Raw genomic sequence first — 24,498 nt, forward strand, 5'->3', positions numbered from 1 at the left:
TGGGTGTACGTACCATATACAGGTTTGTGGGGCTTGCATTTCTACATATTCCATATATATGTGTGTGGGCTCCGTCCCTTATTAAAGAGCTATCAGTTAGTAGACATGTTACGGGATTGTACATTGGGCCGTTGTTAATTGGTTTCTATATAGTATGCAGGTGAGGTTGATACTTCCATACCTCCGGAATTGCAGCGATATGTAAAGGGATATGTCTACATGACAGCTATCCCGTGTATTTCTGTCCCAGATATTTGCAGTCATTGCGGTTGTGTTGGTAACAGAACCTCTTTGCCATGGGTTGACACCTTTTCATATGGCCATTGTTGGACACTTCCGGGACACACAGCGGTGTTTACAGGCGAACACATAGCCACGGTCAGTACACAGGATAGCACATACTTTTATCCTCAATACATACCTATTGTTGTTGGACTTTGGCTACTTATCATATTGCATGTAACATTCACGTTTCTTACATACAGGCATAACTATTTAATGCAACTATTACATTATGTATGGGACATATTAATGTCCTACGATCTCAGACATTTGCCCTTTGTAATGTTTTATGTCAGGACACACCTGCCCAGGGAGGGGCTGTCCCTCCTAATGTGGGACAGGTGGTGACCGTATGTCTACGGCTAGTTATACCCACACCTACCGTAATCATCTACCTCCGAGTTGGCACTAGCAGACACATGATGCGAACACACACACACATTACAGTCACACGGGGATGCACACGGCACCCTCAACACACACATACACAGACTACGGCACTCACACACACAGTTGAACACAGTACCTACGTGGACCACAACACCAGCAGCGGTAATGAATTATCTATTCATATCATCATACTATTACTCGCGGTTGTACTGTTCTCTTTCGGTCTTTCAGCCTCGTGGTTACGCATGTTACACATTCCATAGTTGGCGGTATCCTAAGTATCTGTACCTCCAAGGTATTATGAATGTCGTTGACCTATCTATATATATTTGCAGATATCGCTGAATCCGTATATATCAACATATATCACTCTATCGCCCTTTCTATCTGTATTATATATATGTCTATATGTGTACATATATATATATATATATATATATATATATATATATATATATATATATATATATATATATATATATCTGACGGGGAAAGTGACAGGCAAGCTACACCTTTCATTGTGTACTTGTTGGTGTATACTGTTTCCTGGACTCCGACGCTTGTGTCTGTACCTGTCACATTACACACCTGCCATAGGTTCGGTTGCCAGCTGTCCCACTCTGCGAGGGACAGTCCCTCTTTGGGCAGTTGTGTCCTGCAAAATATTTGTAAACATGGCAAATGTCCTGTGATTTTAGAACATACTTATTTCCTATAGTTTATGTAATAATCGCATAAAACAGTTATTCTGTATCTGAACCAACAAACAGAATAAGTAAGTAAACATTACAAGAATGAGCTTTTATCTAGGCAAAACAGTGCAGTTCTGCTTTCCGTACTGGCCGGGTGTATGTGTCGGCCTGCAGACATCTGACGTATGTCCCACATTAGTACTTTGAAGAGGTGGCAACCCTACCATAGGTACATCTTGCCTAGCAATAGTGTTAGGTGATTCTATACATGATTGCGTGTTCTACACCTGGCAGTGGTCATTTTACCCTTCAGAGCAGGCGCTATTAGTACAGGGGTAAATAATGCTGGTTTCACCTGTTCTGGACATCATTCATTGTGATCTGCGCGATATTCGGAGTGGCTTATCCCTGTTTTGCGCATATCCATATAGTCATATTTAAACGTCGCTTACCAGCAGTGGGCAATGCATATTCCCGGTAACGTGTGCTAAACATATGATATGATGACCTGCATCTGACATGCATTACTCGTGCCTTCGGGATTACGTTACATCCCTTGCAGGACATGGGACCAGGAACATGCACGACGGTCACTGCATTTAACATATGGCCATCTGGGATTTGTACACATGTTGTGTCGTTTTGTACGTGGAGTACACTACAGCTGTTACTCCATACTGCAGTCACATGGGTAACTCAGTTAGTTTACATATTGATGAGTCCAGTTAATGGTATGTCCATGTGATGTTTACTGTATGTGCTCTGGCATTGGGTATGTATATTACAGTGAGCCACACACGATAATGTGCTACACCTTCAAACGACCGTGGGTGGAGCATGCTGGGGTGACGACTACCTGTCATGGGTATACCCCATGCCTTGACACAACATCCATGATTATATTATGTGGAGCCCCTCATTAACGCAGCAGGGACTCCGTGCTGAGTGTCTGCAGAACAGTGCTTAAACACATGTGCTCCCATGATTGCCTCTTCTCCTCTACGCGACAGTTGGTTACTCGAGGTTGTGGCGACAGCAGACACTGTTTGCCCCGTTTGGTGTATGACCTCTGACAATTGGCCATGTACCCACCGATGTACCTGGGAACCTATACACACAGCACCAACATATGCTGATAGGCGCATGTACTGTTCAGGTGTTGACATTCCGTGTTCCAATAGCTGTTGTGTGTACAATGTTTGTGGGCTGCCTATGTAGGATTCACACAGTGGGCCACCTATACATTACAATTTACAGGTGGTCGTGCTTGTGTGCCATCCATTTTACTGTGTGTGCAGGTAGAGAGGTGTGTCAGTCCATACGGGCCTACACTGTCAGCGTATGTGCTATACGTTCCCTCTTTGCCAAGGCGTAGGCATATTGGGCACGCCTCCATCTGCCTACTGGGGCTGGCACAGTATGTTCATGGTCTGAATCCCTCTGTGCCTGTGATGGCCTTGGCAAATGCGGTGAGCTATGAGGGCCTTCACCATTTTGTCCCTGCTGCAGCTGTTTCCGCAGGATCATATTATGTAGCATGGCACATACTATGACGATGTGGGCACACGTGCCTGGAGAGTACTGCAAGGCTCCAACAGATGTGTCCAAGCACCAGAACCGTGATTTCAGCATCCCGAACACACGCTCTATGATGATTCTGGTTTGTGCATGTGCCTCATTATGGCATTCTTGCATGGGTGTGTGTGCATTTCTGATGGGAGTCATCATCCATGGCTCCAGTGCATAGCCAGCATCCCCCACAAGGTTGCCATGTGGGATGTCCCCCCTGACAAATACCTGATACAGCTGTGAGGCATGCCAGATATGGGAGTCATGGTAGCTTCCAGGGCTGCCAGCACACACATCCATGATTATGCCCTGGGCATTGCACACGACTTGGCAGTTGATGGAGTGGAATCCCTTGCAGTTTATGTAGCGCCTACCATGCTCACCAGGTGGTGACTTGATTTGTATGTGCGTGCAGTCTATCGCACCCTGTACCTCCGGGTAGTGTGCCACACGATGGAAGTGACACATATTGCTGGCCAACTCCTCCTGAGTTCGGAGGAAGTATATATGCTCATTGGCATGTGTAACATGGCATCCAGGAACTGGTGTAGTACCCTGGATGCTGATGCCTGTGAGATCCCCATTATATCTCCAGTTGGCCTTTGAAAGGTACCTGTGGCTAGTATTCGCATGTTTACAAATACCTTCGTGTCCACTGGGATGGGTTCCCCTCTGTTATTTCTGGTTCTCAGGCGTGGCCGACACAGCTCCACTATTTGCTGTAAGATGTCCCTGTCCACCCTGTAACGCTCTACTATCTCCAGATCATGTAGCCCCTGGTAGGTTACCCTTGGTCTGAACACTCTTCTCCTCCTCCGGGGCCTGCGATGGTTGTCGGCATCATCCTCCACAACACCGTCAGTCTCTAACACATGCTGATGAATCACAGCTATGGCAGCTCCCCACATGTACATTTTAAAAGTTCCCCGTGTGTTTACACCTATGGTGCAGTGTTTGGGAATTCACAGGTGTGTGTAGGGTGCTTTCACACTTTATACTATTGTGCTGTGAACACCGATGATGTCATAGGGTGTGTATGTACGATCATAGCTACAGGATATCTTATGTGTTTTACTACCGGAACTACTATTGTGGTGCCTTTGGTGTTGAATTACATTTGGCTGCTGTGGATTACCTCTTGACCTTCCCTTTACATTTCTGCATGTTCCACCTACCATTTTCTGGCATGCATATAGCAGCCTGCTTTAATTTGTACTTTCCTAGACCTGGCGTATCTTGCATAATGTGTGCTATTGCTGGTCTACTGTCGGTTTGCTTTGCTCTGCTATGACAGATCTATCTTTGGAATCCAATGCCTCCCCTCCTTTCTTTGCATTCCAATGCCTCCCCTATCCAGTTTTGCAGGTTTCTGCGAGCAGACTTGACAGCTGCCGTGAGTTGATTGGTGTTGATTGCTCATTAGTATGCCAATTACCCTATTTCGGCATTTTCTTCTTTTCTTCCCCTGACCTTCCTGTTTGTGCTATTGTTTGCGCCACGTGCATCCGCTTACTGGGTTTCAGGCACATTTTCATCCCGTACACATGCGCTTTTGGGCACCATGTGTGCTCTCAACTAAACGATTCTATACCTTCCTCCCCACCCCTGTCCTGCAGCTTTGCTTAGCAACGGCCAGGCCAGATTTGCATTGCTCCAATGTGCTTACTGCTACGGTGGCACACCCCTCTGCTGATGTCATGTATCTCCTCTGAGCCACTCCTCAGTGTTATAGCGCTGCGCCGTATGGTTCAACCTTCATCCGGCGAGACATTTGCGATTCAGTATTATCTGCCTCATTTGCATGGCATTGACTACTAATTCATAGTTACCATGCCGAACACTGTTGCAGGCCCTTAGCAACCCTTGCACCTTGGTTGTGGTGTTCCATGTCTACCATTGTGTATTATGGTGTACACCTGATTTGTATTACATTGTGATTTTATGACATTTTTATATATTTTCTTTATGTTCCAGTTTGCGCACACATGCCCTGTGGTTGTACTTTGCCTTACTGTGGACATGACATTAAAGTTGTTTTTTAGGTGTTGTGCATCCTTTCTTATGCCATTGGCTGTGTATTTAGCCATTGGCATATGTTAACTTTGTAATACATGAGTCTGGTCCGCTTCCATAGCTCAGATGTTCTGTTTGGGAAAATGTAAACTGTGTTTTTTGGTTTACATTTCCGTGGCCTTACGCTACACCTGCACCACTTCATGAATCGCTATATGCCTTCATTTGCATGGTGCGACACTGCACATGGGGTGATTAGCATACCTATGCCGAGGGCTGCACAGTTCTGGCGTACGCCGGTAGTGCACGTGGTATTGGATCGTACCTGAATCGCTCGACGGCCATATTTGGCATTATTCCGCCTACACTATGCCTGCGCCTGGCGCAAGCTTCATGAATCCCGGGGTATGTATGTACTAAATATATGTAAGTGAATCATGTATATACATACACTCTTTAACTGCTTAGTGACCTATACTTGCTCTCCTCTTCAGGCTGTTTAATTTTAACACACTACTAATTGAACAAAAATCATTTAGTCCAGGGTGACTATAAGCATTTAATTTCACTTGCCATTTTAACTCAAGTTCATCAAGTTTGAGGTTTCTTGGGCCTCCCCTTGGGTCAATTTTAACTTGGTCGATAACCATAAACTTAAAACTGTGGTCCAAGTAGCACTCTATGTGTTTAGCAAGGACATTTTCAAGTTTGCCCTTTTTAATAACATAAAAATGTTCGTACATCCTGTCCCGAAGCCTTCTCTCAGTTTTACCTACGTAGAATGCTGGACAGGATGTCCATCTAGCCAAGTATGTAACAAAAGTTGAGTTACAATCAAATTTACTCCTCAAATTATATATTATTCCATCAACCTGGAATTTATTAGTTTCAACCACAAATCTACAGTAACTGCAATTCAAACATTTGTGCATACCAGGATGCTTCGCTACAACCACATCGTGCTTTTCTAATAGGGATTTAAGGTTCTTCCCTTTCCTATAAATCAATCTCGGTCCTTCACCTAATTTCTGGTGGATCTCAGGGTATAATTTGAAGAGGTCCCAATTTTTCCTCAAAATAGATACACATTGTTTACTAGATGTACTAAAAGTAGTTATAAAATTCACAGGCAAGTTGTTCTCAGACTATCCAATACTAACAGGCACATTCTTATTAGCATCACCACAAATATTCACCTCCAGACCTGTACCCAACTCCAAACTAGGTACCAAGGAATTAACACTCAAAAGGGGAGTATATACTCTGTTACATCTTTTTTCTGTAACCTCCTGGATGAGTGAGTCAAGCAATAATTCAGGGTACCCTCTGTGAAGGAACATGTTCTTAATAGCATTGCATTCAATAAGAAAATCTTCATCCAAAGCTAACAATCCTAGAAGCTCTCACCAGCTGTCCCTTAACTACAGATTTTTTCTGGTGAAAAGGGTGGCAGCTGGTATAATGAAGGAAGGCGTTGGAGTATGTAATTTTCCTAAATATATTAGCTGTGAATGCATGCAAATTATAATCTTTACTTAAACAAATGTCCAAGTAAGCTATAGTGTCACAGTTAAATGTAGATGTAAACTGGAGGAACTCAGTGGTGTTGTTAAAATAGTCAATGACTAACTGACTCTCATTCTCATTACCTTTAAACAGGATGAAAATATCATCCAAGAATCTGGTATAGTAAACAAAGGCATCCAAAAACCTATTACCACTGAAAACATACTCAGATTCCCAATAGGTCATTACCAGGTTAGCTATACTGCCCCCACATGGGGAGCCCATAGCAACCCCCACTTTTTACAAAAAGAAATAATTTAGGAACATAAAGTAGTTATTAGACAATACTAAGTCTATGAGGACCGACACCAAGTCAATTTCATTAATGGGTGCATTATGTTTCTTAAGCATCAGACTCACCCATTCCAAAGCTATATCATGGGGTATACTAGTGTACAAGTCTTTCACATCGACAGTGACAAAATTATAATTCTCATCAAATTTCACAGTACTAATATTTTCCAGAAATGACCACGAGTCCTTACAAATTTGGGACTCGTTTGCAAGGTATTTCTGTAGGATGGCATCTAGGACCCTCACACAGGAGTATGTGGGTGATCCCCTACTACCCACTAAAGGTCTTAATGGTGGATCCTTGATACTCTTGTGAATTTTGAGAATTCCAAAAATACAAGGGTATCTGGGATACAGTGTCTTCATGTAGTTATAGGTCTTTTGATCTATACACCCTTCAATAAATAAATCCTCTATGCAATTCCTAATGGTACTATAAGCTTTGTTTACTTCAGAACGTGAACTAATTGCATATGCTTCAGCATTAAGTAACTCGATCATCCGGTGTTGGTAGTCGAGTATACTAAACACCACTAATCCCCCACCTTTATCAGGTTTACAGAACCTAAGACCCTGTGTTTTAAAAAAAACACAATAACTCGCTTTCATCATCACTCAAGTTGGTAGATAAGTTCCTGACATACTTATATGTATTAGCATGTCTAACATCTAGTTCACAACATTTCTCAAATAAATCAAGTGCAGGATGTAAAGGGGGGTTGTAAGTGCTTGGCACATGGAGCCTGTCGTTAAAATCACCATCAAATATATTCCCATTAAGACATGGAAGTTTAGCTTCCTCACAAAAGATTTAACATCCAGAATAGTATCTGCAATATTCCATGGTTTAAATGGAATAAATGTGAGGCCCTTAGATAGTAGGTCAACCATGTCAGTACTGAATTGAGTATCACTATAGTTGTACAGTTTATAATCACCTACTCTGTTCAAAATAATCTCAGGTGAACAGGCACGTGTTTCCCCAACCTCGAGCAAACCAGAATGAGATGTAAAATCGTTATAACAATTTACATCCATGTTGAAAATTGGCAAGTACTGATGTGGGGTCAAATTCAATGACACCCCAGCATCAGGATAAATTGTTACTTCTTGACATTGCTGTATGTTCATTTGTTTTTGTACTGGGGTTGATGGAAATTTTTCTGCTTTTGTCTGGCCCCCATATCGGGGCCCTGCTGAAAATTCTGGTCCCGTTGCGATAAATAATCTACATGGGCACTGCGTAGTCTATTACACCACGGAGTACCCCTCCCTCCTTGTCCATGAGTATCTGAGGGACCAGCGCTGTAATTGTTGTTATCAGATTCAGTTTCATCAATATTATCCCCAGTTTCTTGTGAAGCAACAATCAGGTTTCCATTCAGTTGGTAAGTTTTTACCCCAAACCTGTGTCGGTGGTGGAATAGGGTAGGCAGTGCCTGAACTGTACACCTTAATATCTCTATCCAGTTTTTTGATTTTATTTGATTCAAGTTTATGCATGTGCTGATCTATACTGTTAAAAATACATTCATATTCATATTTATATCTTCCAAACTCGTAATGGGTTTGGATAGTCTGGTCTAATTCAGTCACATAACATAATATATTTTCTACCCATATGGTGTAGTGTTTAATGATGGTTTCGATGAGTTTGAACCCTTGGCAGTCAAACAAATTAATCAGGTGCATGTGAAAAGCTGAACCATTCTCCAAACCCGTAGGGTATGACACCCATCTCTGGCCTTTAGGGATAACCTTCCTATTTAAACACTCACGAAAATAGGATATCTCGAGTTGCAGTTTTTTAAGTTTTACAAGACATGAGTCAAATAATTTGAGCTTGTTAATAATAGTAGCTTCATCAGGACCAGTGGATGGTTCACCTAAAGTAGTTGTTGAATTGTGACTGATCCCACTAGTTAAGCAGAATCCATTATTTAACCAAACAGTAAAGGAAGAACCATCGTTTTTACCTTTTGCCGCCTGTGGTTCATCCCCGTTGATACGACCTGGTTCACCCTGATTAAGATCTCTACTGTCGGCCCCATCTGTAATGAATGCAGGACCCATTGTTTGCACCTGGGACCGCATAGTGGAATTCAGGGTTCTCTGGCGGTTATCCATGGTCATGCCGCCCTCATGATTCCCATTAAGGGGGTTCACAGGTATCGACCCATGGCTGTTATTGGGGCAATGTACTGTTTGCACTAAGGTGTCAGCGTTGCTGTTAACATTCAACGCAGTCTGGTTTATCTCACCAGTACATCCGGGTTGATTAGTAACAGTGGTAATGTTCGGTTGGTTATTCTCAAAAATCCTTTCACCGCTCGGCATATCAGTCCGGGTGTTGGATATTAAAGACGCTCCTTTCACCGTCTCATTGGGTTGTTGTCTTACTGTCTCTGTAAGTGCCAAAAGAGATTGTCGCAAACTGCTCTGGTCAAAGTCAAGCTGGTCCAATCTTGAGAAAATGCGTTCAATCTTTGAACACAACAAATCCAAAGAGCTGCCCATGACCGGAGTGTTCTCACCATCCAATAAGTCTCCAGCAGCAGATCCACATTGAAGAACCTCAGGTGTATCCTGTGGGTTAAATTGGCTGTTACTGCTTCCTACACCCGTCGCCATAATAAACTAATGACATAAAAGGCTAAAACAACTAAGAAAGTCCAAAAACAAGTGGGTTAACTGCTCTAGTAAACTCTGAAAACCAAAAGAAAGCAGTATTCAGCGATGAACAAAGTCCACTTGATAAAAAAGTTAATTTATTGACCCAATCCAAAAACGAAACAAAATAACAACAATTCTACCATGAACGCCTTCATAAAACAAACACCAGCATTTTCGTCATACAGTTGACTTCATCAGATGACCAGCGTAATTAATTCTTTCATTTTATATCCTAAATCAACCCAATAAACCAATAAAACTTCTTCTATTCTTTCAAATAGACCAATAATTCTAGCAGCCAAAAAACTAGTTAAAATGTTTAAATGTTTAAATATTCATGAATGTGCGTTAAAAACATCATAATATAACTTATTTATTCTTTCTAAAATTCATTATATCATTATTAAATATTTAGAAACATTATATTATATACATTGTTAAAAAGGTTTTAAAATTGTTTTTCAAACATAAAAAGTTCAGTACTGCTGTTAGTGTGAATGTTCAGGTGTGTTGTTGATGCCGTCTAGTGGTCATTCATTTTATCACATTTAAAGTTTTGCAGACCTTAATTTTAAAAAGGGTAAAATAGAAATGCAGTCATTTAAACCAGGGGGGTTGTCTGCTTCCAGAGTAACTTGCCACCACAGTTCTCTGAACTCTATTTTTTCCTCCCATAACCCCCCCCTAATATCACTCTTTACTTTTTCTAAAACTATAAATTTAAATTTATATTTGGGGCATACTTTTGAATGTTTGAATAATGCATTACTTTCTTTACCCACTGATATCTCATATATATGTTCATAGATCCTTCTTTTTAGTTTCCTTTCTGTTTTTCCTACATAGAAGGATCCACAAACTTCACAACTAGCTACATATACCATACCCTTGGATTCACAGTTATAATATTCCACACTATTTATTATCCTTTTTCTATTTTCCAAATAAAAACTATCACTATTTAAAATATAGGTACATTGGTTACAATGACCACACTTGTACGTACCTTTCCTATTCCTGTTAAAATTTATCATATATTTATTTTCTATTATGGATCTAATGTTCTGTGAATTTCTGTATATCACTTTCTGTGGTATATTAGTTAAATTTTCTATATCAGAAAGGGAGACAAATTTCCCCCATTCTTTCAAGAAAATATTTTTAACCATAGTATTTAAACCATTATATTCCAAAATTAAGGCCTGCTGAAAATCATCTCCTTCTAGTTCATTATTCTTATTATTACTTTTTTATCATTATTAATTTCCTTCATCTTTTGAATAGGACAGAACTTATCTACTCTCCCTTTTACCACTTCATCCCTTATTTGAGTAATAAAATCCAAGGGATAACCTCTCTCTAAAAACATTTTTTCCAATAACTCACACTCTTTAACAAAATCAGCATCTGAACTCGTCATTCGGCTACCTCTAACAAACTGTCCTTTCACAATATTTTTCTTACAGTGAAACGGATGTGCACTTTCATAATGTAAAAAAGAATTACAAAAGGTAGTCTTCCTAAATATTTTGCTTTTTAAACTTTGTCCGTCTTTATAAATTTCCACATCCAAATATTGAACATTAAGATCAGATATATTATAAGTGAATTTCAAAAAATTGGTTGTTTCTCCCATATATTTCATAAATTCATCAAATTTTTCTCTTCCTGCTATCCAAAAAATTAATATGTCATCCAAAAACCTCCGATATAAAATCCAGCAATTATTGTATTCAGAATTTAATATATATTTCTCTTCCCAATTAGCAAGAATTAAGTTTGCATAAGTGGGGGCACATGCTGCCCCCATCGCTACTCCCTGTATTTGTTGAAAAAATTCACCATTAAAGTGAATAAAATTATTTTTCAAAATTAGTTCCATCAGCCAAATATTTACTAACTTATCATTTTGCGCCAAGGAAGCATCTTCATATATTATTTCTTCAAACATTTCTGTACCTTCCTTATATGGGATGGAGGAAAACAAGTCAATAATATCTATAGTAATAAAAATATGTTTTTCTTGATCCAATTTATCTGGGATTTCCCTCAACAAATCCCAAGAATCTTTTAAGATAGATGTCCTTTTCATCCATGCATTCTTTAATTTCTTATCAACGTATTTGGCTAAAGGATAAGTTTTAGACCCCTCGGCAGATACTATCGGTCTAAGGGGGAATCCCTTTCACTTCTGTGGGTCTTGGGCGTTCATGGTAGAACTGTTGTTATTTTGTTTCGTTTTTGGATTGGGTCAATGAATTAACTTTTTTATCAAGTGGACTTTGTTCATCGCTGAATACTGCTTTCTTTTGGTTTTGAAACAACTAAGAAACCAAAAGAACAGTAGCAGGAATGCAGTCAGCAACAAACGTTTATTTTAAGCGCTTTTCGTCAGCTCTAAAAAGCTGACTTCATCAGAATACATTCAATGACCATAAAACCGTATATATATATATATATATATATATATATATATATAGCAAAGTTCACTTAATTGGCACAACTTCATTTAAAGAAACAACCCCTATAAAAACATCTCAAATTTTAAAATGTTACAAAAAATTAAAAAGTTTGTACATATAATTTTAACAGCAAACTTACATGCTACAATCCTAATTAATGCTGTTTACTCATCCATTCAAATAGCACCTACAACTAGTAAAGAACATGTGTAAACATTTTTTCAAAAATTATATTAACATACATCTAATAACAAACCTAATTGCATAATGTATGTACTAAATATATGTAAGTGAATCATGTATATACATACACTCTTTAACTGCTTAGGGACTTATACTTGCTCACCTATTCAGGCTGTTTAATTTTAACACACTACTAATTGAACAAGAATCATTTAGTCCAGGGTGACTATAAGCATTTAATTTCACTTGCCATTTTAACTCAAGTTCATCAAGTTTGAGGTTTCTTGGGCCTCCCCTTGGGTCAATTTTAACTTGGTCGGTAACCATAAACTTAAAACTTTGGTCCAAGTAGCACTCTATGTGTTTAGCAAGGGCATTTTCAAGTTTGCCTTTTTTAATAGCATAAAAATGTTCGTACATCCTGTCCCAAAGCCTTCTCTCAGTTTTACCTATGTAGAATGCTGGACAGGATGTACATCTAGCCAAGTATGTAACAAAAGTTGAGTTACAATCAAATTTACTCCTCAAATTATATGTTATTCCATCAACCTGGAATTTATTAGTTTCAACCACAAATCTACAGTAATTGCAATTCAAACATTTGTGCATACCAGGGTGCTTCGCTACAACCACATTGTGCTTTTCTAATAGGGATTTAAGGTTCTTCCCTTTCCTATAAATCACTCTCGGTCCATCACCAAGCAATATAAAATGTTCGATAATAAGCACAATTATCACAAATAATCCTGAATAATATATGGTCTCTAAAAAAGAAACGCCAGTTCCTGGAATTTCAAAATATAAAGTTGGAATCAACTCGAACAGTGGAGCATCCAGCTGTCCAGTTGTAATTATGCGCAGTCACTCACAAGTGTGTCCCATTCCATAACAAACCCAAGCAATGGCATTCAGTTGTAAAATAATATAATGCCCGTCATTTAAAAAAACAGTATATATGACATACGTAGAATAGTAACTGAAATTTGAGTCCATAAACCTCGGATGCCCCCGACGTTTCTTCTTCAAATGACTTTCGCTGAATTCTTTTGAGATAGACCTGGACCGAAATGTTCAATTACAAAAAAGTCACAGCCAACTAATCAAGTTATAAAAAGACATAACCTAGATGCAACCATAACTGTGTATGATGCATAAAAACAATCCGCAAACCTTGGATGTTCCCACAATGGTTGAATAAACCAATCTTTCAACCAATGACTCTCCTCATGCTCGACTAGGCCATTTTGTTGTAAAAAACTAAAAGGAACACAAGAAACACCGTCTTAACTCCACATGTATCAATCTCTGAAATGCGAGTAATATCCAAGGTCCGACTGACCCAAAGTAGCAAACTTGGACCGAAGCATGTACTGCAGAGGGAAAAAATCTTCCGTAACTGAAAACAGCAATGCCTATACCCAGGCCAACAGCAGAGCAATCACAACAGGAAGACAAACAAAACGCTCTGCCAGTATGGCAATGCAGGTCGAACCAACAAGTATTCCAAAAACCAATGACCAGCATGTAGGTATAAAAGACAATCAGTCTAGTACAATTAAAAATATGTTAATTCCTCAGACCGGTTTCGGCTCACCAGCCTTCTTCAGTGAATCATAAACACACAAACAACATCATATTACATACTTAAATATTCTCCCCCCCAAAAAACGTGACATGCATAGTCCAGCCCATAAAAAATCTTTGGTGCATGCTTCAGTCCAAGTTTGCTACTTAGGGTCAGTCAGACCTTGGATATTACCCACATTTCAGAGATTGATGCATGTGGAGTTAAGACTGTGTTTCTTGTGTTCTTTTCAGTTTTTTACAATGAAATGGCCTAGTCATGCATGAGGAGAGTCATCAGTTGAAAGACTGGTTTATTCAACCATTGTGGGAACATCCAAGGTTTGCGGATTGTTTTCATGCATCATACACAGTTATGGTTGCATCTAGGTTATGTCTTTTTATAATTTGATTAGTTGGCTGTAACCTTTTTGTAATTGAACATTTCGGTCCGGGTCTATCTCAAAATAATTCAGCAAAAGTCATTTGAATAAGAAATGACGGGGACATCTGAGGTTTATGGACTCAAATTTCAGTTACTATTCTACATATGTCATATATACCGTTTTTTTAAACAACGGGCATTATATTTTTTTGCAACTGAATGCCATTGCTTGGGTTTGTTATGGAATGGGACACACTTGTGAGTGACTGTGCATGATTACAACTGGACAGCTGGATGCTCCAATGTTCGAGTTGATCCCAGCTTTATATTTTGAAGATCCAGGAACTGGCGTTTCTTTTTTAGAGACCATATAGTATTCAGGATTATTTGTGATAATTGTGTTTACTATCGAACATTTTATATTGCTTTGTCGACATTGTTCCCTATTGGGCGAATTTATATTGGTTGTAGAACTGATTTTTTTCATTTGTAACAGGTGATGAATATCAGACCTTGGGCTTGTGCACAAGTAACGAGATTGATAATTTTGTTCAGGTTCATGTTTTTGAACTATGATATTGAATTTTCAACAGTGTCAAGTTTGTATATTTGAATTATTACTTGTTACTTGTTATTGACACTTTATATAACAGGGATAGGTGCTTTGCATAGCTCTATTAACTTTTTTATTAGGTCTATGTTCTGTTGATGTATAACAAATAACATTGGATTTGCTCAAGGGGAATAACATTTGGTCTTTAGCTTCAACATTAGGAACGATATTGATTATTGTATAAAATATTTTTTGAACAATTTTATCTGTGTACATTTGAAATATCACTTGTTTGATACATTTTATGTAACAGGGACAGGTGTATGTTTGTCAGTTAGACTTTTGCATTTTTAGGTAGACTAGGTGCATGTAATATTACTCATTTGCCATTTAATTGAACCATATGAAAGAGCAATTGTATTGGCGAGGTCAGTGAACAAGGAATTGCTTAAATCACATATTATATGACATCTTTGTGGGGTTCAAACTATTATATTTTCAATTATTACTTTTTCTTGATACATTAATGGTTTATGAATAATTATTCACACTTTTCTGTATGAATATTGCCTAGATAGCTGGGAATCTTCAGGTGGTCCATTCATGGATTTACATACATAAGGATTTCGGTGGCTGTGCTGGTCTGGGCAAATGTTGTTGTCCTGATACTTAGTTGTTGGTCAGTGATTAGTCTCTCTTGGCTCTTCATTATAGGTCCTGGCATATTTTATAATATTAATTTTGTTGTATATACAGTAGTTTGGGGTAGTCTGTTCTCTGTTGCATAATTGGGATAACTTCATCACTGTGGATTTGGAGAGTATTTTGACAGGGTTATGGGCAGACCGAGATGACATCAGGGTATTTGGTATCACTAATGAACAAGGCAATAACCCTAGTGAATCCGAACTGGAACCGAAAGATGGCTGCAACATGATGTTTAACCAACTGAGTAAGGGTTTGAAGACACTTCGAACCAATATTTGGCATCTGAAGTTGTTCAGAGCCTACCAGCATAGGGAATTAGTTCCAAGAGGCCTTCGGGTGTGGGTCCAGCCATTGGTTGGCAGGTCAGATGAGATTCTGACCCGAGATTGGAATATAGCTCTCCAGCAAACTTCTATGATGTTTTTTTTTTCATTTATTAAGTTCCTGTTATGAAAGAATGATAGATCTGAATGTGGCTGAGATGAAAACCCTGTGCAATGAGTGCAAAAAATATGAGGGTAATTCTCAATATGCAATTTGTTTGAGCAAACTCTCCAAAGAACTAGCAATATTTGAAAAACAGACTAGAGACAGGAAAATAAGGAAATTCAATAGAGATGCCACTGACTATCAAAGGGGTCGACCCTTTGAAGTAACAAAATCTGTTAGGTTTTCAGAGACCAGCAGAGCTACTGGGGTCCAAAATAATAAGAAAAGACCCAGGTCTATACTAAAGAAAACTGATTCACATTATACCAGTACATCAGGGGATGAATCTTCCCTTACTGACACAGACAATGCCAATACCCAGGAATCACCTATTCCTAAAAAATGTAACACACTACACCCTTTAGATGGGGGCATAGGCGGTGGGGGGCCGCAAACACAGGAATAGAAAACAACATTACAACAGTAGAGGGATTATTACAGACCCTCATGAAGCAGTAGATCAGATATGTCAAAATGTGCTAAATATTTCTGATGTGATTTTAACCCATGAACAAATGAAACTTCTAAATAAAGGCCTGAACTTTGTCCCTGGATTCTTTGTTGATGAGTATAGCATGGTTACGGATTTATATGACTTTTGTCGTAGGCTTAACCTGAAATTGTTTTTTTCAGATACTGACTCTCAAAGATTGGATGAATTCAGGTTTAAGTCTAGCTTTCAACCCCCGATGAATAAACATGTTTCCATCTTTTTACAAGCTGTTCTTCAGGATCTTCATTTTCCAACTCGGAATTCATCTATTTTAGCACATAATCTTTCTGCTCAGGAAATTATGGCTTTGGGTGAACTTAAAAACAACCATGATATTGTTATTGGATCTGCAGATAAAGGAGGGGTGGTAGTGGTAATGAACACAGATTATTATCTGAATGAGGGTAAGGGACAGTTGTCCAACCCCAAACATTACATGTCTATGCCCTTGGACCCTACACTGAACTTTGAAAAGGAGATTGATGCCTTCTTAGGCCAGGCAGTTGAAGAAGGCATCATCACTGACGGAGTCAGGAAACATCTTATGGTAGTAGATCCACAAAAACTAATTTTGCACCTTTTGCCTAAGATTCACAAATCTCTCACCCATCCCCCAGGTAGACCAATAGTGTCTGGGATTGGCTCTTTCACAGAACCATTGTCAGCATTTTTGACAAAATATCTTAAACCTTTGTTATCTGTAGTTAGGGCCAGAATACAAGACACTACACAGTTTCTTAAAATCATCTCTGACACACAGTTGGAACCTGGATGGTTGATGTGCACGCTTGATGTAAAGGCCCTTTATACAAACATTCCTCATTGGGCAGGTCTCCAAGTGTTGCAGTTTTGGTTGGAACACACCACTTTATATCCGGCTGGTTTCAATACATTACTTTTGTGTATGACAGAGCATGTACTAACCAAAAATGTTTTTTACTTTCAGGGTGAGTGTTACTGGCAATTACAAGGGACAGCCATGGGTGCATTGTTTGCACCTATTTATGCAGATCTATTCATGGCTTTTTTTGAAGAGCAACTTATTTATGATTCTTCACATAATTTATATTTGGAGGAAATAGATATATGGCTCAGATAGCTTGATGATTGTTGGATGGTGTGGAGGGCTGATGCTGAATATTTGAAGGAGTTTTTACAATATCTTAATGAAAATAAGTGGGGTATTGTGTTTACTGTTAATACACACAAGGATGTCATCAATTTTTTTGGATGTTACTGTATATCGTAATGCAGATAATACTTTGGGTACTAAAGTATTCTCCAAATACCCTCAGTATAACAGTTTACTCCATGCCTCCAGCCTGCATCCCCAACACACCATCCATAATATTCCTAAATCCCAGTTACTGCGCATTAAGAGAATCAGCTCTTCAGTGGAGAACTTGGAGTCATCTGAAGTAGATTTGTGTCAGAGGTTCAGAAATAGGGGATATCGGAATATTGATATCTCATTGGCAAGTAATTGGGCCAGTGGCCAGGACAGGGCTTCATTGTTGAAATATCAACACACTGCCAATACCCAAACTAGGGACACAGTCAGGTTTGTGACTACATATGGGCATAATAGCAATATTGTCAGAAATGTTATTGACACACATTGGAACATTTTATTGGCTAACCATGAACTTTGAGCTTATTTAGGTAACAGGTGTCAATTTTCTTTTAGAAGGGGTAAAACTTTGGGATCCCATTTATCACATTTCAAACATACTGAGAGTGGTGGTGCTGTATATAAACAACTGACGGTGTCAGGTGACCAACTGTTAGGTACCTTTCCATGTGGACATTGCAGTTCTTGCCAATTTGTCAGTAAACTTAAACAGTTTACTAGTAAAAATACCAGTAGGGTTTATGACCTAAAATTTTTTGGCAACTGCAGCACCAGTTGGATTGTTTATTTAGCCACATGCAAATGTTTGGCATTTTATGTCGGCCAGACCTCCAGAACATTGAGGATACGTATGTCTGAACACAGAAGCGATATAAGGAATAGACGGGAAACTAATGCACTTTATCGCCATACTGTTAAACATGCTGATGCTGAATTCCGTTTCATGATTATAGATAGAATTATTGGGGATCAGAGTAATTGACAGGGTTGGCATACTGTACTTAATAAAAAGGAGAAATATTGGATCATTAATTTGGGGGGGTTTGTTTCCCCCTGGACTTAATGATCATTTATAAAGTCACAGCAAGCATATTTTTATATGGTGTTTTTTTTATATTCTTTAGGTTATTTTGTATGGGTGTTACTAACTATATGTAGGATTCTGTATTTTGGATTTATTTTTACACTCAGTAGGTTTCTTGCCCTTTTCTTATGGGCTGGACTATGCATGTCACGTTTTTGGGGGGAGAATATTTAAGTATGTAATATGATGTTGTTTGTATGTTTATGATTCACTGAAGAAGGCTGGTGAGCCGAAACCAGTCTGAGGAATAAACATATTTTTAATTGTACTAGACTGATTGCCTTTTATACCTACATGCTGGTCATTGGTTTTTGGAATACTTGTTGGTTCAACCCTGCATTGCCATACTGGCAGAGAGTTTTGTTTGTCTTCCTTAAATAATTATCAACCAATAGGACATATGTCCCAACATAACAGTGAAGTCATCACATACCAGTTGAGGTGGGTATTTAGTTTATTGTTGGAGATATGGTGGGGGGATGGCAGTTAACAACTAGTGTATTCCTGTAGTTTGCATTACTTTCCTAGTCAGTGCTGTTATCTGTACCTTACAAGTATTACTACACTACCCTATTGCCTTAGTTTGGACAGTGATATGGCTGTTGTCACCTTTATACATGAACTGGTTTTACCTGCAGTATACATCTCTTTCCTGGAATACCTGTGGAGGAAATGTTTGTTAACACTAACTAACTGTTTCTACACATACTCCCAGATTTCAGGTTGATGTTGTGCACATACCTGTCCATCTCTTTCTGCACAGACTCTGGCCATGTCTTGACCACATGCAGGTGAACCGGGACATAGCTAGACTATTGCTCTCTTCAACCTTTAGTGACTTACAACCCTCTTATACAGGATTTCTTACACAGTTATATTATGTAGCACAGTGTGGTTGACAGTGATCAGTGATACCTTATTATTCAGAGCAACTGCAACACTCACAGTTCCATACAATACCAGAGTAAACAGTACCAGTACAGGGTACCAAGCTTTTTATTTCTGGGCACAGTGTTCGTATCTGACAGACATGTGGGAGCAATGTTTGTTAACACTACCTGAATGTTGCCATACAAAGTACCAGATTTCACATTAGTATTATGCACATACATCTCACTCTGTTACTGTACATACTCTGGTCACAGCTTGTCAACATGGGGGTGTAGATAGAACATACTTGGCTTATTACTCTCATAACAGTTTCAGGAGTTGCTAGAGTAACAGGCTTGTTCTCATAGATGTGTGGCAATCAGTTGTATTCCCTGTTTGCTTCCTAAACATCTGGGATCATCCCACTGACTTCCCAGGGGGACATGGTGACAGGCAGCAGATATGGGCCCATATGCTGGACATTCTGGTCTTATCTGTACAGTTGTGGGGTATGATTCTGTATGCAGCCTACTTCCACTCCCAGGATTCAGACCATGGCTGTGTCTGCTAAAACTAAAACGCTGTCCATCACAGTTGTGTGTACTATATAGATATTGCTCTATATCTCCTATCTGCTTTCTGTCTTATAATTCTCCTGTGGCTTTACATTCTGACCTTGTATTACAATGCTCTTATACAGGATTTCCTAGACAGTTATATTATGTAGGACAGTGTGGGCGACAGTGATGAGTCATACCTTATTATTCAGAGCAAATGCATCAGTCACAATGCCATACAATACCAAAGTAAACAGTACCAGTACAGGGTATCATTCTTTTATTTCTGGGCACAGTGTTCGTATCTGACAGACCTGTGGGAGCAATGTTTGTTAGCACTACCTGAATGTTGCCACACACAGTACCAGATTCCACATTACTATTATGAACATACATATCACTCTGTTACTGTACACACTCTTGTCATAGCTTGGCAACATGGGGGTGTAACTGGGACATACGTGGCTTATTACTCTCATATGATTTTAGGGAGTTGCTAGTGTGACAGCTTTGTTCTCAGAGATGTGTGTCAATCAGTTGTATTTCCTGTTTGTTGCCTATATGTCTGGGATCATTCCACTGATTTCCCAGGGGGGCAGGGTGACAGGCAGCAGATATGGGCCAATTTACTGGACATTCTGGACATATCTGTACATTTGTGGGGTATGATTCTGTATGCAGACTACTGCTACTCCCAGAATTCGAACCAAGGCTGTGTGTGCTAAAAATACAACAGTTCATGTCTTTTGTTGTCTGCCTTTTCACTGTTTTATGTCTATGTGTCTCTCAGTTGTACTAAATGACCTCTGGGGATTACACCAGTCATATACAGACATTCCTACACATTTTATTGATGTTGCACAGTGTGGGTAACAGTGCTTAATACAACAGTACTATTAAGTGATTGCAAATCTACATTACCATATGATACCTGGGTATACACATGCAGTCCAGCAGTTAGACCTTTACTGTCAGGCTATTATGCTTTTATTTACATACAAACTATATGAGACTCTTTCTGCCATATTCTTCAGTGTTTGCAGTACTTGTCTTTAACAATTCAGGTTTTATACTGGCAATTACCTTACTAATACTTTTAGATTTATTTCCTATGACAGTACATGCAAGAGTATTACTAACCTGCCTGGCATCGCAACCTCTCCAGGTGACAGCCATGGGCCTCCTGGTTCATGGTCCACTCACTTACTGCTGTAAAGGACATAAGAGGAATATTTAGCCATACCTATCCATAATATACATAAGCTGGCAATTATTACACAGATAGTGGAGTGATACTTACACACATCTGGGACAGCCCCTGCCGTCCTAGCCTCTTGGATCCACTATTCCAAGAGATCCCCCTTATGCCACTTCAGGTTGTCATAGTGATGCCTGACCTGCTCACCAGTTCGGGGTATGTCAGTGGCACTGGTGAAGTCACGGGCAAGATGGTCCCAGGCTTCTGCCTTATATTGGGAACCCTGGTACTGGCCCTGCAGCAGTGTCTGCTCATGGCCTTTGACAAGGAGTCCTGCCATGACTCTGGACTCCTGGATGCCCAGCGCTGCACCTGGAAGCGCACTCCCTCTGCCCTTTTTGCCATGGTGCCAGCAAGGAGAAGCTGCAACTACTTGTGAGATGTATTCCCACCTGTTGGATTTAAGTAGGGCCAAATTCCCGCACTTTGCCATGATTGGCCAGTTTTGAAAAGGCTAAGCTATGGGCAAACCTGTTTACCTAAGGTTGGCATTGTTTAAAGGGGTATACCACTGGGCACATTGAGTTAGCTGGCCTACACATTTCTTACACCTCCTAAGCTGGCCTGTGCAATGCTTAGCATTGCTTAAATTTGACTTTGCATTATATTTGCTTTTTGGCATTGATTTATTATTCATTACATTTTATATATATGTCTGGTATCCATGATTCATGTGTGCATACACTGTATGGGGTCCTTGTGTTTAGTAGGTGACTTCAACACTCTATTACATTTACACCTCACATCTGAGCATACTTCAGTACTCCAGTTCACATATTTCTGTTATGTAGTAGGTTATAGAACATATGACTGTATACTAATTCCTTTCACATGTTCAGTTTGATTTTACTATAGTGAGGGTTTGTTTGGTGATACCTCACTCTTATGTACTGGTGCGATGGCTTGGTGATTAATACTGTGACTATAGTGTATAGGGTCCTGGGTTCAAGACCTGCAAGGCTGTTCATTTTGTTGCTGGGCAGTACAGCGGCTGTTGGATACATAGTAGTTAAGGCACTTTTAAGCAGGTTTGCATGGGTTTGCGTGAGGGTAAGCAATGTTAACCCCCAGTTAAATATGCTTACAGAGAGTTAGCTTCAATATTGCTTAACCTGTGTGCGCATTGCTTACCCCAATGCAAACAGGCTTAAACCTGCTTACTAGTGCTTACATATGCTTAATCATGCTTACTAATGCTTAATAGTGCTTACACTTGCTTACTAGTGCTTACTCCCACTTACCACTGCACTAATTTAGCCAGTAACATCTAATGGTTCTTGGGAAGGTGAGGGATTTGGAAGCTGTATGCAGTTATCATTCATTATACATTTTACCTTTCATTTGCATCCATGATTCCTGTGTACATATACTGTATGGGGCACATGTGATTATCTCTGGACTTTGCAACATTATGACACTGACACCTCACATCTGCATTTAATGCAATACTCCAGTTCACAAATATATATTATTTAGTAGGTTATGCAACTAAAATATTGGTCATAACATGATTTGACATGGAAAATGGAATGTACTGCAGTGGGACTCGAACCAGGAATGCCTGTTCGTAAGGCGAATGCTCTGCCCACTACACTATTGCTATACTGCTTCATTTGTATATATCTTCCTTGTTATCCTCTTCAGCCATTTAAGCTGCATTAACCATAGCTAAGTGATGGGTAAACCCGTGCACCTACTGTTAGCTTTAATCGGATTCATAAAAAAAAAATAGTATGTTTATTTTGTATTTACTATTGCTGTTGTACACATGGAGAGATGTTGCTGAGGGTATGCGGACACCTATGAGCGGTCTCTCTCACTCTTTTGGCCTTTCTGCTTTTCTTCATTGCGGGGGCATGTATACTCTGAGAGCTCTGCTCTCAGACACACCTCCTGCACTCTTACATGCTCCATGTAAGATTTGGAGCTCAGGCAGCACGCCTTCATTAATATGCATGGCGCGCTGCAGTCCTGCTCTTAAACGGCCACTTCCATGCAGGACTAAGCTAGTCCTGCACGGAAGATTTGTAAATGCGGGGAAATGTTGTCTTATTAAACAGTGCAGATACTACTAGTGTTTTCAATTCTAATAAAATATGTCTACAGTGAAGAACCTGTTATTAGTAGCCATTTTTTTCTTGTACATGTTTGCATACTTTATAGGTGTTCATATTTTCCTGAATATTCTGAAATCTTCCATTATCTGGTAAACTTAGACTAGCCATAATGAGTCTCAAATGTGCTTCGCAATTTGTTATTGATTATCACTGTACAAGGATATGAACTCTGTGATATGAGATCATAAACAATATTTTTTTCTCAAAATTTTATAAATGTTTTAGCTAAAAATGCTCTAACTAGACAAATAATAGAATGTATACTAAAGCTGTATGTAATACACTCAAACTACCTAATAAAATTGCTGCTGTTCAGTCAAGTCTGACTCTGTATGACCTCAAAGATTTCAGCATGCCAGACATGTCTGTCAATAACTGGCCCCTGGATTCAGCAAGCCCTGCACGCCATGCAAGAATAGTGCAGGAGTTCCTGGAGGCAATATGGCCACCGTGCAATCCAGGAATAAGCTCCAGGGATGTGCATGAGCCCTCTTGCACTATTCCTGCACAGACACAGTTCCTGTATGCAAATTACCCCATTTGCAGGTGAAAATCATGCAAATGAGGTGAATTTGTGATCCAGGAAGCTGTCAGCTGGCTGTGCAGGACTAGTGTAGTGTGCAGAAATGTACTCGGTTAGTAACCGAGTACATTTCTGCAAACTAGAAAATGGAGCCATGACAGCCCCAAATAAAGGGTGTATAGTATGTGTAAAGCATGCCAATGGCCAAATATATGGCCATCGGCATGGAAAACAGTTGGCAAAAAGAAAAAAAATAACTTTTTTTTTTTAGCAGATTTCAGCTGTTTAAGCGTAGGGCAGCAGCGCACAAATGGGATCGAGCTGAAAATAAAAAAAAAACCTTAAATAAGCATTCTAACCAAAATCACTATTGTGCCATTATACTCGATGGCAGGCAGAAAACAACATGGCCAGTGAACAGTGGTTGCTAAGGGGGAAGTCTCAGTGTGGGACCTGTAACTATGCATTAGCAGGCAATCATATGCAAATGAGGGCAATGATACTGAATCCCATATTTCTCCTCAATGTTAGCCAGCACCCAACCGTGTAAGTGCAGGAATAGCATGGTTCAAGCCTAAGAGTTAGCTGATATCATAGGGTGTGTGTCAGGCATACTGTAAACTTATTGGAGCCCTGTGGCTC

The sequence above is a fragment of the Protopterus annectens genome, chromosome 5.part1, assembly GCF_019279795.1.
Source record: "Protopterus annectens isolate FY-2018-M chromosome 5.part1, PAN1.0, whole genome shotgun sequence".
In the NCBI taxonomy this organism is placed as follows: Eukaryota; Metazoa; Chordata; order Ceratodontiformes; family Protopteridae; genus Protopterus; species Protopterus annectens.